At 37.5% G+C, this 15,309-nt stretch overlaps 1 long non-coding RNA gene across 1 annotated transcript in view; it reads left to right on the forward strand.

Moving 5' to 3' along the window:
• LOC137849671 (uncharacterized) overlaps nt 1-8,976 on the forward strand; it is a 39,461-nt gene extending 30,485 nt beyond the window's left edge. The window contains exon 4 of the long non-coding RNA XR_011092023.1: nt 6,276-8,976. This is a non-coding gene — a long non-coding RNA (uncharacterized lncRNA). The remainder of the gene's footprint in view (nt 1-6,275) is intronic.
• The last annotated feature ends 6,333 nt before the right edge of the window (nt 8,977-15,309 follow it).

The raw sequence follows: 15,309 nt of genomic DNA on the forward strand, positions 1-15,309 counted from the left end.
CCTAAAAATCAGTTTATGCCAAATGTCTATGTACCTTCACTCATTTTTGGAAATGGGATGCAGATTCCCAGAGACTATTTTGAAATTTCAGAACATTACCTAAGACCTAGGTCTTAGGTCCCAGGCCCCAGAATATCCTGGCTGTAACATGCATCAGATGCTGTTGTTTTAATTCTATACCACAATATATGCCAACAAAAGCATCTGCATTTTTTAAGGCCCTAGGAGAAATAGTAAAGTCACAATCCTTAGTTTGGATCTCGTTTAATGATAGCCCTCTACTTTCTCTAAATTAGGGTATTTAACTCTAGCTGGGTCTTTTTATCAGGTGCAAAGTCTCTGTTTAGCTCTTTCTAAAGCCACTGTCCCTGCAACACTGGAGATTACTTCACACTCCAAGTCTCAGTTTTATGGACCCTGATTCTGAAGAAATTTGAACCATTCAAGGACTATAAGTCTCATTCAAATCCAGAAACAGTCATTAAAGCTGGCATTGCAACTACTTGATTTATTTATAGTAAAGACAGACCTTTAACAAAATAAAGAATAATTGCCTAAATGTCTCTTTTTGTTGAGGTAAGAAGCCGCCTTACCCTCTGCAGTTAGTGAAGATCAGCAGTGTAGCCTCTCAGGATCATCCTAACTGTTCCATGGTGGGACCCACGCTTAGATACACATTCTAGTGGAAATTTAGGCTGTCTACTAAGCTGGTAGCTTTCACTAAATTAGTGGACATCTCAGTCCTCTATCCGTATGAAGTGAGACTACATATCAAGCAAAGGCAAAAACAAATAAAATAAAATAAAATAAAATAAAATAAAATAAAATATAAAATAAAATAAAATAAAATAAAATAAAATAAAATAAAATAAAATAAAATAAAATAAAATAAAATAAAATAAATAAAATAAAATAAAATAAAATAAAATAAAATAAAATAAAATAAAATAAAAAATAGTGGTCAGAGTTTTCTGACTGAGAGACTCTGAGCACAAATAAGCTTAAAGTTATTTCCTTTGTATCTTGGAAAAGTTATTTGTCCTTCCAAAGAAGCATACTGACCTGACAGACCTCAAACAGTTCTGAGACTGAAGTTGTTTGGACCCAGAAGGTTAAATTTGCTTATGATTCCTTGGTGTTATGCTGTATTTATGGCACAGCATTATGTAGGACCTAATGGTGCAAAGCTACTCTTGTTAGGTCTGCTACTCTGCTTTCCCAGCAGCTGATTGGTTTCACACTGATAAAATTCAGGGAGAAATGAGGGAAAGGCTAGTGACATGTTAAGAATAACGAACACTAGAGAGCTGAGATCAGTGCCTAGAGAGATGTCTAATGATCTCAGAGAGCTGAGGTCATTAACTCTACTTGACTTTGGCAAACCTTAACATGTCCAAGAACCCTATTGATTTTAGTGAAATATGGTTGATGACTCTTCCATCTCCTACAGCCTGTCTTGTTTTGTGGTTTTAGAATGTAAGCTTATGAGAACATACATGTAGATGTTTTGGCTCATATGCACAATAACCTAGCAAAAATACTAGCACTGCTGTGAAATAAATAATATATAATGTAAAAAATAAAAGATGTCTCAAATCAACCCTCAGTTCTTGTAATCCCCTTAGATAAGTTATATATAATAATTCAAATTTCCTGAAAATTCAGATGTACAAATGTTGCACTTAAAATGGCAAACTTCTCTTCCATAGTCATGTTGGACATGGCACTGAAAATGTGCATTATTAAAAAAGAGTACATTCTTATATACTTAAAAACCCATAATCTGATACAGATTAACCCTTTCAGAATATATGAACTTGCTTAACAGAGTTATTACACTATGCTAATCTGAGCAAGATGAAAACCTGTGAGAAAGGAATAACCCAAACAGGTGTTTAAAAGCCTAAGTTGGTTCTAGTACTTTAATTAAAATTATAGGTTAATATTTTCAAAGGCATCTAAATAATGACAAGTTTAATTGCTGTTTTACAATTTTGGAAATTCTTGTATGATCTACTACAATGTTTAGGCATTTAAATACAATTAAAAACTTGGCCTCTTGAAAATGTTACATTCTAACATAAATGCCATCTAACCACATAGCTAAGTCTAGTATATCATGTCTTCAGGGAAGCTTCAGAAAATAAAAGATTGTTAAGTGAGAAAGAAAAGCATTTGTTATATTTAACATGGATCTTGTGAAATATGTCCTCCAAGAAAAGTGGGATGATCCATGCAATCATGGGCATGGGGGAGGGAAGCAGGGAAAGAACGAAAGGGAAGAAAGGAAGGAAGGGATGAAAGGAGGAAGGGAGGAAAGGAGGAAGGGAGGAAAGGAGGAAGGAAGGAAGGGAGGAAGGAAGGGAGGAAGGAAGGGAGGAAGGGAGGAAGGAAGGGAGGAAGGAAGGGAGGAAGGGAGGAAGGGAGGAAGGGAGGAAGGGAGGAAGGGAGGAAGGGAGGAAGGGAGGAAGGGAGGAAGGGAGGAAGGGAGGAAGGGAGGAAGGGAGGAAGGGAGGAAGGGAGGAAGGGAGGAAGGGAGGAAGGAAGGAAGGAAGGAAGGAAGGAAGGAAGGAAGGAAGGAAGGAAGGAAGGAAGGAAGGAAGGAAGGAAGGAAGGAAGGAAGGAAGGAAGGAAGGAAGGAAGGAAGGAAGGAAGGAATATTTAACAGAAGTTAAAAAGTTGGGCCAGTCTATCTATCTAATGATAGTGTCAGGAATCCTAATTCATGGGAAAAAGAATGGATAACCACTGTGTATACAAGTCATCTCAGCTTGAAATAATATTTATATGTCATTCTTCCAGGAACCTTAACTGTATGGATCTGAGATCTTTTTCATCCTATGACAATGTATCAACAGACAGAACATATTCATTTAAAAGAAAAACAGTATAAAAGTCCTTATGACCAATATTTTTCTTTAAATACTCAGAGGCACTTTTGTTTAATACATCACATAGGAAATAAATTACTGTAAAAATAAATAGTACACAAATCAAGTTATTTTCCACAAGATTTTGTTCTTATTCTTCATGTCAGCAGCTTCATTGTTCTTGAGCAACTTTGGTAATATAAATTTCCCTTCTTTGAATAAGAAGTCATGCTTTGCAACATGCACCAGATATTCCGTGTTTCAAAGGCTGCTGATAGCCCAGTAATATCTGTCTTATTAGTCTCTTTTATCAGCATATTGCATTTTTTTTCCTTGGTGTTGGCAGACCAAGGAGTTGACACTGTCATTGGCTGAATTTTTGTATCACTTCTCACCACTATTTCAGTTACTTTTGATGCTTCATGATTTAATCCTAGCCAAATATCAGAGAATGAGAAATGCACTGAAGGCATAGAGGGCATTTCCTCAATGTAATATGTCACAATATATATCAATATTGAATATCAATTATATCATCTTAATTTTTAAAAAATCCATCTGCAAAGCAATTAATTTTACCTGCAACATATTAAAACAATCCAAATTGCAATAAAAACATTACAAATACCAAACACTCTCTTAAAGTTTGAACAAGTAAAACAAATTGACATTTGATTCTTAAAAGTCTTTGGATAAAATACCTGCTTCAGAGTCAGCTAAGGAAACCCAATAAACACAGTGTTAGAAATACAGAACTTTCATGGATTAAAAAGAGCTTTCACAATGGGAAGGCAAGAGTAAGAATAAATGTTGAGTTCTTATTGGAATGAACCTATATATTAGTAGTACTTCAGAGATCAGAGATAAGACCAGCACTATTCAATACAGTTATGAATAATTTGTAAAGAGGAGGTGAATGTTGAGACAACTCCTCATCCACCTCATTATGATCTTTTTTAAACTGCAAAACTTTTATTTTGTATTCTATAAGCCTTGTTTCTTCTCTTTTATCCACTAATCCCTTTTTTGGTGGGCAGGGGTTACCAGTTACCATTAGTTCTATATCACAGCTGGCTTCATCCTTATCGAGGCCTCTTAGCACAATTCTATTATGCAGAGTTAATAAGTAATATTAACCCTGGGTAATTAGTAATTGTAACTCGCTACCCATCTGAAAGAACTTGCAGTCCTTGGTAAGAGTAGATCCTGATTTTCTTGATAAAAATACAGTACAGCCAACTAGTGAAAAACATAAAGTAGGAAAATATTAGGATATCTTATAAAAATCAGTAATAAAATACATATGACATAAAATTATTTTAAATACCGTGTCAGGTCTAATATTGCTAAATAGAAAATACTCATAGTAAAGACATATTAGATTAAGAACAATGAAAAAAGTGTTAGGTTTTAGGAGGAAAATTTCACAAAAGAACAGATATTCCTTCCTAGGTTGACACTGTAAGCTACTGTGAAAGGGCGGTAAAGCTTTAGTAACTAGTCTGATGGAGATATTCGTAGGTTAGAGTAGACTTAACCACTGTTCAAATATTTCTTCTAACGTATAAATGTCAATGTATCTTGGCATTGTCATATATAACAAAAGCTATTCCTAGAAATAATGCTTTATGTCATCCCAGGAGTTGAGAAATATATATATATATATATTTGTCCAATTTTGTACATTACAAAATGTAGGTACATCAAATATCATATTCACAAATTTATTAGCTGAATTTTCTCCTGTTGAACCTGGTCATGATTTCCAACAGTTTCCCCTTAAAAGGATTTCTTCATTAAGGTATATAGTAGTTTTTGACTTGCTTATATAGGTGCAGAAAATTGAAAATCTTTGTTTCCTCTTTCATTATGGAGCACATATAGAAAGGATATTTCTATATCTAAGTGTTAACCTGAGCATTCTTAAACTGGACTGTGCATCCAACAAATAACTTCACCTGCAAAGAGAGAGTGTATTATCCTTTCCACATATTGTGCTATTCATTCCAAATTTGTTATCACCACTAGATTCATTCAGCATTATTTTTCTTGTATGATTTTCTATTAAAAATATTTTATTTTCCTAGTAATAAGTCTCTGCCAGTTTATCTTTGTGATGAAAAAGAGGGAGTTCTAAATTGAGCATAGTACTGCCATCAGTTGCTGAAGACGTGGTTTGCATTTGGCTATGAGCAATGAGGGACCTAGAGAAGACTGTATATGTGATGGATGCTTAACAATTAAGAATCTTAAGTTGAATGTGGAGGAGCTGGGAAGAAAAGCAGAGGTGCTCAAGAGGATAAATGAGGGTAAGAGATTTATCAATGGAACATGGTTAGTTTTAAATGCAGGAAATGACAAGAGCAAGGAGGTCAATGGGATTGAGCTGAGAACAGCCTATAGGGAAGAAGAAGAGGAAGAGGAAGAGGAAGAAGAGATAAGTGAGATATATAAAGAGACAGAGTTAAAGTGAATGGACAAGCACAGGAAATGTGCAGTATGAGCGAGACTCTGCATAGCTTGTAGTAAGCCATGGCTAACAGCAGTTCAGTGAGAGCAGTGAGTAGACAACAGTGATGGCAGTAAGGAATGACAGCCCAGGAGCTGGATGAAAAGCTCAGCATAAGCCAGCAGTGAGCAGTTACAGTCCAGAAGACCAACTGCATCCTGGGCTGCATCAACAGAGGTGTGACCAGCAGATCAAGGGAGGTGATTGTCCCGCTCTACTCTGCCTTTGAGAGGTCCCACTTGCAGTGCTGCATCCACGTCTGGGACCCCCAATAGAAGAAGGATGCAGACCTGTTAGAGAGTGTCCAGAGGAGGGGAAAGAAACTGATCAGAGGGCTGGAGCAGCTCTCCTATGAAGACAGGCTGAGAGAGCTGGGGATATTCAGCCTAAAGATAAGGCTCTGGGGAGAGCTTATAGCAACATTTCAGTACTTAAAAGGGGGTTATAAAAAAGGTGGATAGTGACTTATTACATGGGCAGATAGTGCTAGGACAAGGGCGAATGGTTTTAAACTAAAAGAGGGGGGATTTAGATTAGATGTTAGGAGGAAATTCTTCACTCTGAGGGTGGTGAGGCACTGGAAGAGGTTGCCCAGAGAGGGTATGAATGCTCCATTCCTGAGGCCCTGGGCAGCCGGATTTAGTGGGTGGCATCCCTGCCCATGGCAGGAGAGTTGGAGCTAGGTGATCCTTAAGATCTCTTCCAACCCAAGCCATTCTATGATTCTATGATTTGGGAGATGTTGAGGGCTACAGAGGTAACTGTTCTGCAAATTCTTTTGCTCTTTAGGGACTTCTTCCATTATATGCCTTTTATCTCTCTGGTAAGATCAGCACAATGTTTTTTCTTTGTTTGTTTATTTTGTTTGTTTGTTTGTTTGTTTGTTTGTTTTACAGATCTGAACAAGGGAGTCTACTGATCCTGGTCCAGATTCTACTACAAGGCAGAACACCCATGCCTTTGACTAGATTATTTTCAGTACAGCTATATCTAGACAAAATATGGTTCATTTAGGGGTGAAGATCCTCAATGATTTTATATCACAAATACCTTTTCAGGGTCCCAGAGCTAAGCTGATTTACCATAGCATAACATCTGGTCCTTTAGGTGACAGGAACACAGTCCTGAAGCTAATAAAAAAGAATCCCATTTTGGGCAATGACATAAGACATCAAGGCCAATATTGTTGTTTACTATTGCTTGTTGAGAACATTTTCTAAAAGAATATTTCAATGAATTTGTTGAACCATTACGATAATAGCAATATACACAGTACTACTTTGCCACTGTCAGTAACTTAGTGTTGGTACTGAAACATTTTCTGGCCAACTGAGAAGGGCAGAAAACATTTTAAAATCATCTTATTCCTTGTCTCTATTAAAGTAAAAACAAGAATTTGATTATGAATTAATAAAAAGGTTTTGGTACAGTCCTCTAAGACCATCCAGCCTCTTCAGGGTTCTAAAGAAATATGTGTCAATGCAGGGTTTTGAAAAACTTGTTTTAATTTATATTTTAGAAAATGGTGCAGTTTTAATAAGCTTTAAACATTTTTAACTGGTTAAATAAACATGAATGAACATTCTAAAATATAACTCCTATTTTGGGACAGCATTGTAGTGTGAGTGGTTAGTTAAGGTGAGATTCTTACATTTATATTCCAAAAATAAGAATCATTTAAGTGTGCCACTGTGATATCTATAAGACTCAGATTTTCTGTTGCAGGTGAGATAGTCAGCATAGTAAAGTAGGGATGGCTGTGAGGGACTCTAAGTCTCATAGATAAAGAGTGAGAAAAAAAAATCTGCTTACTGGAAAAGCTATTGCTCTTGCTTACTCAGAGAAAAGACTTTGAATCACTGCAGTGATTAAAGTTAGGTTTGACAAACAGCACAACTCTTTGTCTCTTCATCTAAGGTGAAATGCATTGGATAACTAAGATGGAGTATAGACAGTGTCAGGCTCTGTAAGTGCACTTTTTCTGTGGTCTTGGAATTTGGCCTTTTTATTAATTTTTTTATTTTTATTTTTATTTTCTCTGAGAGCTGTTTTACGGAAACTGTGACCCTTAGATGGGTTAGAGAGGACATATGAGTACTTACGCTGCTATGTGCAATTAGGCCATATCTTTTTTGTTCTCTAATTTGGCTCTTCCTTTTTCTTGCCCTGTAATCTTCATAGCAGCAAACTGTTTCTTCTCCTTCATTTTATCTATTATGCACAGGAAATAATTGTTAATCATATTTCATTCCATTATTTAACTGAAATTAAAAATATAGTAAACAGAACTGGTATTTAAATAGTGATGTCAGAGGAATTTCCATCTAATTCAAGAGAATGTGAATTATTCTTATTTAAGAATAATTTTTACTTTTTAGACTCTTACCTTGAGTAATTCATACAGTGCTGGCCACTAGATCTTTGTAAAGGTTTAATTGCTCTTCAGGGGAGCAGTGTAGAGCAATTATATAAATGATACCAGATATCAATGATTTAAGTTATGAGGAAAGACTGGGAAAGTTGAGCATATTCTCAGTGGAAAAGAAGAGATTTCATGTAACCCAATTGAAGTTTTAAAAATTATGAAAAGGACTGATAAAATTGATCCAAGCAAGCTCTTTACACTTGCAAGACCACAGAAGCTAGAAGACATCTAAAAATTAGAAAATTAGGAACACAAAAAGAAGAGCTAAGGCAAAATTATTTTACACAGAAGGAATAATGGAATAAAAACATGGAAGGTATATGGAATAAATTACTATAAAGGGCCCTGAAGCAAGATGCATCATTGAATTCAAGAGGGAATGAGATGAATTTCTAAACAAAAGGAACAGAAAGAGGGGTGGCAGAAAAAATAAGCAAATGGAAATAGGGGAAACAATATGGAACAGGCAAGATCACAAAAACCTTTTCCTCTTATTTCTTTGGTTCTTCTTGCCTGTACTGCTCTTTGCATATTGATTTACTATAACCTAAAAAAATGCAATAACTCTGTAACACTGGTCAGAGTTTTTGACAAAATCTGACAGTTTTTATTGGATGACGATTGACATCTTTTTTATAGTAAATTTATCTAATTAAAGGTCTCTTGCATTTTGTCACAGGATCAGCTTTGATCAAAACTTGACAAAGAACTAATGAATTATCCTAACCAAGTGTCATGTTTTGGGCTGGGATAGAGTTAATGTTCTTCATAGTGTCTGGTATGGTGCTATGCTTGGGATCCACCATGAAAATAATGTCAATAACATATCAATGTTTTAGTTGTTGCAGAGTAGAGCCAAGAGCTTTTCAGCTTATCCTGCTGCCCTGCCAGCAAGGAGGCTGGGGGTGCACAAGAATCTGGGAGGGGTCAGAACCAAGACATCTGACCCAGATTGGCCAGTGGGGTATTCCATGCCATATGGTGCCATGCTGAAAAATAAAACCGAGGGAGCTGGCCAAGCTGGGCTTAGCTCTTCTCGATGACTGGCTGGATTTTGTTTGTCAGGTGGTGACCAATTGTGCTGTCATTTGTCATATCATTTGTTTTGAGTATTCTTTTTATTGTTGTTGTTACTCCTTCTTTTTCTGCCAATTAGACTGTCTTTATCTCAACCCCTGAGTTTTACTTTTTTCTAATTCTCTCCCCCATCCCACTGCAGAGTAGAGAGCAAAGAGTTGTGTGGAGCTGAGCTGCCTGCTGGGTTAAACTACACCACCTAGTTTGTCATGTTGGACAACAGTCTATGTAGGAACCTGTCACCAAGGAGACATTACGGTTAAAAAAAAAAAAGATCAGAAGGTCTTTTCCCTCCCACATCTCCAGCAACTGCTAGTGAAAGCAAGTTGTTGGAGTTCCCAGTAACCTGCTCCTGAGATATCCACCTGCTTAGGAGCTGAAGTTTTCAGAGCTGACTTTTACTAATAGACACAAAGGATGCAGTTACATGAACATTTTCTCTAGTGAGAAAACTAATTTATGATCCAGCTTCCAAACACAGCTGCTAACTGCAGTCCCCACACCATAATTTGCTGTATTCCCAAGAAGTATCACCAGAAATTTGAGGTTATTTTTTTCAGATTCTGACTATATATGTTGCTTTAATTTTACTGTGGCTGTGCAAACCAATAAGGAACAGCAAAGGCTCGGAAGCTGTGCATACTTGGGAGGATGAGATTCCAGCAGTTAGCTTTTGGACAGGTATATTCAGAATGACAGCTTTAATTACAAAGGAATGAATGGCTGAGAAGTCCATGTGCACCTGGGAAAGCTTTTTGGGTATCATTGTTGGCTGCTACCTATGTCCATTTTTTAAAACCTAATTATTTCTCAACCATAGTAAATATTTAAAACCTAAATATTGCTCAGTTGCTCCATACTCTTCCACTCCCCCCTACCTATTTTTGTTTTTACATATCAGTCACGTCTTACCTTGTTGAAAACCTGTATATGGACAATAATACATTGAAATTTTAGTCCTTGCCAAATTAATTGTCATATCTTTAAAAAATGCACCAAAATACAGGTAAGTTTGGCATATATGGTAAATAATAATAATATTCCCTGTTTTATTTTCTTTGGATGTTGGGGGACATTTGAAAGGATTACACAGTGTCTTTTGATTTAAAGCTTGATTTTTTTTTTCCTGAAGAAAATGTACTATTTTTTTCCTCTGCATTTTAAACATTAATTTCCAAGGTATCAACGGCTAATTTTTCAGCAGTTACTTTAATGTTTCAGATAGGGAATAAGTAGCCTTGGGGAGAACAGATCATGCTTTTAAAGTCTAGCTACAGTAAAGCATTATTACTAGAAGACATCCACTGCATATAGTTACTGTTATTTCTTTCTCTGTTCGAAGACAGAAACAGAGTGGTAAAACTCTCTTTATTTCTCATTTAAAAAAAATAAAAAATCTAGATTTTATCTAAGAGTCCTGTGTCAGCAATTGGGGCTCTGAAAGATGAGTTCTGGAGGACAGAATGCTGCCAGCCTCATGTCATGCTGGGTGTAGCTGAATGGGAAATTAATTTGCCCTTTACTACCTGTTTCACAGTTCAGTGTCTTTGTGTGAGTTGACCTTCTCTGGTCTTCAGTGAAACCCTGGTCTATGAGATGGACGGCTGAAAGCAATACAGTTTAACTTCCTCAGGCCCTCAGAGCTTGTCAGTCAGATCACTCGTGCCAGAGTTCCTGAGCCTTGTCTGCTAAAAGTCCTGCAAAGCCATAAGTACCACAGTGTAACAGAACAACCAAAGAAGAAAACTGAAATGATATCAAAGAGAAAGAATAACACTTACGTATGATTATATCTTTGGTGACATACTTTGAGAACCCCATCCCAAAATGGAGTGTCCTTTGTCTCTAAATTGGAGACATATGGATTTGGTCAATGGAATAGTTGGTGGGTGGGGAATTGGCTGGATTGTTGCACTCAAAGGGTTGTGGTCAACGGCTCAATGTCTAAGTGGAGACCAGTAACGAGTGGTGTTCCTCAGGGGTCAGTGTTCCTCAGGGGTCAGACAGACTGGCATCATGGTAGGTGACATGGACAATGAGATTGAGTGCACCCTCAGCAAGTTTGCCAATTACACAAGCTGTGTGGTGCAGTCAATACACTCAAGGAAAGGGATGTCATCCAGAGGGACCTTGACGGTCTTGAGAGATGGGACTGTGTGAACCTCATGAGGTTCAACAAAGACAATTGCGAGGTCCTGCATCTGGGATGGGGCAATTCCAAACACAAGTACATGCTGGGAGGAAAATGGATTGAGAGCAGCCCTGAGGAGAAGGACCTCAAGGTTCTGGTTGATGAGAAGCTCAACATGAGCTGGCAATATGTGCCTGCAAACCATATCCTGGGCTGCATCAAAAGAATCTTGTCCAGCAGAACAAGGGAGGTGATTCTTCCCCTCTGCTCTGCTCTTGTGAGACCCTACCTGGAACACTGTGTTCAGATATGGGGCTCCCAGCACAAGAAGGACATGAACCTATTAGAACAAGTCCGGAGGAGGGCTATGAAGATGATCAGAGGGTTGGAGCGCCTTTCCTATGAAGATAGGATGAGGGAGTTGAGTTGATCAGCCTGGAGAGGGGAACCACTAGAGAGGCATTCCAGCACCTAAAGGGGGCCTACAGGAAAGCTGGGAAGGGGCTCTTTGTCAGGGAGTGTAGTGATAGGACGAGGAATAATGTTTTTTTAAACTAAAAGAGGTTAGATTTAGATTAGATATGAGGAAGATATTCTTCCCTCAGAGGGTGGTGAGGCACAGGAACAGGTTGCCCAGAGAAGCTGTGGATACCCCATCCCTGGAAATGTGCAAGTTCAGGTTGGAGGGGGCTTTGAGCAACCAGATTTAGTGGAAGATGTCCCTGCCCATGGAAGAGGGGTTTGGAATTAGATGATTTTTAAGGTCCCTTCCAACTCAAACCATTCTATGAGTCTATAATGACAGTCCTGAGCATAATGTGTCTGTTACAAAACTGTTAAATGAGAAGTAACATATACTTTAACTCTGTCCAACAACAATCCTAGTCTGATTGTTTCCATACTGGAAAAATTATCTCAAGTGATAGAGACAGCAATCCTACTACTAACTGTAATAATTATTCACAACCCTCATAATGGAGAGCTCATGTCCAGTGCTCTGCAGGCTCTGACAGAAGGATTAAACAGCACGTAGCAGAGCCCAGCCATGGGTTCTCAGGTCAAGTGGTATTTCCTGACTCCACTCCCAGTACATTGCTCCTGCATCTCCTCTGGGGTCACCAGATGTCATAGCCATAAAACATGATGATTATCTGAGGAGTGTTTTACTCATTTCAAAGTCCATGAAATAATGAGTGTTCACCTGCTAGATAGGTGTCTACCTGATAGATTTTTAGCTTGAAACTGATGATTTGTTAGAGCAACTTAATGCATGGATGAGAACATGTGGGGATTTTGAGAGTACAAAAATTGTTGGAATTGTGTTGGACAACTGCACCATGGAGAAGAAGATAAATGTTTTAAACTTGTTCCTACTGTCTTCTGTGAATGGTCCCTGATCTGTGCTCTTCCACAAGACAGTCTCTGAGATATTTGGAAAAGTCCTAGGTGGCAAAAGACAAAAGGGTACATCAGACCCTGCTAACAGTTAATGCCATGGGTGATGACAGGCCACAGTTTAAGTCTCTGACCTGTACCTACTGTAGCAGTTACTATCATGAAAATGAACTTATTTATGAAATATTTTAATGAATATATGAAATGAAATATTTAAATATTTCTATGTATTTGGGTTTAATGTGTGGTTTCCAGCTTTCTTCAGCATGTAGTGTGTGGTCATCACAAACTTGCTTGAGGTATTTAAGTTAAATACCCGTAGAGGAAGCAAGAGTCACAATTTTTACTAATCAAATACATTGGTTCAGGCTGTTAAAAACATATTGACATCTGTTTTATAATGAATGTTTATAATACTGCTGTTCTTTATGTTTTTCTTACTGGTATAAACATAATTTCTGAGTTTGGGACAGTCCAAAGTGAGGCAAAATCTCTGTTCAGTGCCACTAAAGCTCTTGTTATTCCGATCAGAAATCTGTCCAAATTTGTCCAAGAATTTATAGGTGAGGGATGTTATCTAAAGGGTTAGACCTTGTGGGGATGATGGTGAATCATCCCCAGAAATGTTTTCTTTAAAAAACATTTTGCAGAGGAGTGCAGGCAAAATAGCAGGATCTCTGTAACCCTCCTGTGATATCCCAGGCAACAGGAGCAGCCTCCAGGATGTCACCAAAGTAAGCACAATTAAAAGGACTGGCAAGGGTCCTATACCTGATTTTAGGAAACACGATAAGCCTGGTTGCCTGGCTTTTCCTCAGCGCAGCCTGTCCAGAGTTGGGTAGATACACAGACCTTGCCCTAAAACTTGAAAAAAAAAAAAAAATGTTTTTGTTGTTTTCTTTTTTTTTTTTTTGCATGTTTTTACCTGCATTCCCTCTTCCTTTGTAACCACTTATTATAGTATAGATCTGTCCAGATCATCATACTTTAACCAGCAGAATACCATTCTAGCCTGAGAGTCAACATATTGATACATGTTAGACTGTTTCTCTTTAATTACCTGAGAAAGAGGAAAATAATGATATTATAAATAGAGAAGATGTTGAATTTTTAGGAGTAGTGGTTCTCCAACCTATTGTTAAGCAGCACATACAAGTGTTTTATGTATGCTGAGATTAATTTTCAATACGCAGTTTCCCTTGGGATATTTATATTCTTCCAATCAGCATAGAACTGTCCATCAAAAGTAACTTTATAAATATATATACCCACACACCACACACACATAATCACTACTGAAAACTTTTTTGGGTTGCTTCTTTAGAGAGCTTTAAATCTGAGTTACAATATCTCTGCACAATGACCTGTTCAGGTAGGTGGGTGTTCATTTCAACAGACAGTTGAAATACGAGTACTAGTTGGTTTATTTCTTCTCCCCCTCCACTTTTGCAAACAGTTAAGTTAATAATTCTCATCTGAGAAGTAGAAATTATTAATGCAAAGGAGGAAAAATAATTTCATAAGAGATGCTTTGGAGTCCAGCCTATTTTGGCTTTCTTACTCAAACCATTTACTTCTAATTAGATAAGAGAACAAAAAGGAAAAAAAAAATTCCAAAGGGAAAAATATTTTTTTTTCACAAATTGCTTCCATCATTTCTGAACTCTGCTAAGCATTTTTAATAGATATGTGCCCTTAGCTCATCTTTTGCATGCTAACAATTTAATCTGAATACCAATATAGACACAAAATAAACGATTGTTTCCTGCCAGAGGTATCTGCAGAAGAAATCTTGGAGTAAAACATTGTCTTTGCAGCTCATTGTGTCTCTAATTAGAGTGGAAGGAGGTAGAAGCTTGCTGGTGTCAGTCTGTGTTTAGCATGCCCTGGAGCTTCAAGCTCCTGTGGGTATCAAAGTGCACTAATTAAATGAGGGGTCCACAATACCGCACTAAACATCAGAGTGAGAGAAAGAGTCCAGTGTCCTCAGTGCCTTTGAGAATCCATGGCCCACGCTAATTACCCATTGTTGAATTGACTTCCCATTCTACAAGGAATGAATGGTGCCTCTCTCCCCCCTTCCCCCAGCCTCCTCCCCCCTTTAGATTTTACCATCTTTGCTTTGGCCGCCTAATTAATCTTATGGAAATCTCCCGAAGCCAGATTCCAGCAAGGTTGCCCCGATGTTTATAATTTGATTTGTGATGATAAAAGTGAAGACACCCGGTGATGGAACAGTGTCATTTTCAACACTCTTGAGAATCGAAGAGGCTATCAATCTTTCCCACGTGCATGGCAAACAGATATCCTAGAAAATTAACTTCAATTAATAACAGAAATCCCCAGACACTCAGGGAAGTAGAGATGCTTTGAAAGAGAACCTTCAAAGATGTCTCTGGATTGTCTTTTATATGCAGACTCTTCTTTTTATATATAAGAGATTCTCAGTAAGGGAATGTGTGGCAATGGGGGGAGTTTCCCCTCATCCCTTATAATTTGAGCAAGAAGAGGTAACATTTTCTATTTAGTTGAGGAAAAATTAACCAAAGGTCTGTAGGTTAAATTTATTTTTATTTCCTTTCTGTAGACAGTACTACTTAACGGATTGTGCTACACATTTCACAGAGAAAAGGAAATTTAAAATAAAAGCATGTTTTTTACCATAATGCTCCCCCCCCCCCCAAAAAAAAAAAAAAAAGCATTGGAAAGTTAAGGGTTTGACTGCTTGTCATTGTTAGCCTTCTCTACCTTGACAAGATTTGTGATCTAAAGCTGAATGTTCTATCAGGAAAAAAAAAGACTTTTTAAGATTTTACACGTTCTAATAACTGCAATGACATGGGTACTAAAGACTGGTATAAAGGCAAGTCTCTTTCCTGTGAAACCTTCCAACATATGAATT

This window comes from Anas acuta, chromosome 1 (genome assembly GCF_963932015.1).
Source record: "Anas acuta chromosome 1, bAnaAcu1.1, whole genome shotgun sequence".
In the NCBI taxonomy this organism is placed as follows: Eukaryota; Metazoa; Chordata; class Aves; order Anseriformes; family Anatidae; genus Anas; species Anas acuta.